Here is a 2,222-nt window from a genome sequence, read left to right as displayed (position 1 = left end):
CTGTGTCTGTGGACCCAAAACCTCTTTTTTTTCTCTCTTGATCTCTTGTCGCATAGCGATCATGTAAGCTCAGCAAGATGACCAACTGAGCAATTCTATCTCTAGGAGAAATAGTTGTTATTTTACGTGGGGAAGCTACCATAATCTTAACCACTCTTGTGTAATCTGGATCTATAACTCTAGGATGTACAATAAGTCTTCTTAAGGCTGATGATGATCTTCTTAACAATAAACCCACTGTGTCAGGTTCAAGGGGTCTTTTAAAATCTGTTTCAATTAACTGGACCCCCATCTGGGGTGTTAATACGAGTCTGGTGGTGGAGCGGAGGTCTAATCTTGTTGAGCCCGCAGTGGCTCTCTGGGGTCTTTCGGATGGCAAAATGTTGGCCATCTCTCTTGACTCTGTTTTTTGTCTGGACTCTCTACTGTCTCAAATATTTGTGGGCCCTGGGGTCGTGGGCCCCGCTGTCTGTTTTTTGGACGAGTACCACTATAGCCTTGAGTCAAGGGCTGGCCATTGATGTCTTTTACAGAGCGGCATTCGTTAGCCCAATGGCTTTCTTTTTTACATCTTGGGCATAACCTTGGCTGTCTGGGGTGTTGTCTACTTCTTGTGTTTTTTGTACTTCTTCTTTTAGGGCACTGCCTTTTAAGGTGTCTCATTCTTCTGTACTTGAAACAAGCTCTTGGACTTCTTCTTCTTTTTCTGGTCAACTGTACTACTGCGGCAGTAAGGCCAGCATTGGTTAATGGTCTCTCAAGTTCTCTACACACTTTCATCTAGGCTTCTATATCTTTGTTCTTATAAGGGGTGATAGCGGCTCTACACTCTTTGGTGTACTGTTCATAGGCCAACTGTTTTATCAGTGGCATAGCGGCATCTGGGTCGCCAAAAATTTTCTCTGTCGCTTCTACCAATCGTGTCACAAAGTCTGAAAATGGTTCCATGGGACCCTGTAGAATCTTGGTTAAGTTCTCACTCACTTCTCTTTTGTTAGGAAGGGATTTTCAAGCCTTGATAATTATCTGATTTATTTGGTCATAAACCTGATTGTGGTATCTTAACTGTTGATTGGCAAATCTCTCCTGACCAAGCAGTATGTCTTTGTCTCAGGCTGGAATTCCATTTCTCAGATTAGTGGCTGTTTGTTTGGTGGCATACTCAATCAAGAAAGCTCTCTAATCAAGATATTGTCTTGGACTTAGACAAGCGCGAGCCAAACCACTCTAGTCACTTGGCGTCATGTAATGTCTGTCTAATGTTTCTACCTGAGCCAATGTGAAGGAGGCGGTGATGTCATAGGTACGAACCGACTCTGCAAGGGATTTGATTACTTTAAAGTCAAGCGGTTCTTCATACCTGTCCCCTTGTGGGTTTTGGAATACAGGATAAGCAAATTGTAATTCTGTTTTTACTTGTGTCTACACCCCTGGGCAGAAAGATCCCTCTATATTCGATGGTTGAACAGGCTGAGCCAGCGGAGTCCTCTGAATGGCTTCCGGGTACGGAGGAGGAGTTGAACAAGATGGCGGCACAGCAGCGGTTTTGCTTATACCGACTGTTGTCAACGGGGCTTTGTCTTTTTTTCTTTTCTTATCCCTTTTCTTTACAGCAGTTTTTTCCAATTGTTCTATCAGAGCATGTAGCTCCCCTTCAGAGTCTGTGTCTTCTGAATCTTCAAAAATTTTTAGATCAGGATAAAGAGGGGCCTTCTGTTTTCTTTCTTTATCACTTTCTGTCTTCTCAGATCTTTCTTCTTGTAGCAGTTCTAAGGCTGATTCTCTCTCTTTGACTGCTTTACAGCATCTCTGATCTTTTAAACAACTTTTTACTAATTTCTAGACCGGTCTTATTCTATGTTTTAAGGTACCCTGTTCTCAGGCAAAATCTAGGTCTCTGTCGAGTTTATCTCAGCAGGACACCGTAAGGTTTCTGGACACCGCAAACCACGGAGCCACGGTGTCACATTCACTCAAAAATTTCTCTAAGGTTGACTTTTTAATTTTCAAATTTTTAGTTAAAAGCAGCTCTTGAAGAGCCAAAAAAATTGGATGTGACTGAGACGATCTCATGGTTAAATATTACTTTTGGTTCGCTACTCCACGAACTTTACTTTCGGTTCGCTATCTCGTGAACTTTATGTTCGGTCCGCTACTTCCACAGACTTTATACTCTCGGCTTGTTTCCCCACGAGCTTTATACTCGGTCCACTACTTCTGCG

The sequence above is a fragment of the Mastomys coucha genome, chromosome X (assembly GCF_008632895.1).
Source record: "Mastomys coucha isolate ucsf_1 chromosome X, UCSF_Mcou_1, whole genome shotgun sequence".
NCBI classification, from domain to species: domain Eukaryota; kingdom Metazoa; phylum Chordata; class Mammalia; order Rodentia; family Muridae; genus Mastomys; species Mastomys coucha.
This window is presented reverse-complemented; position numbering follows the sequence as displayed.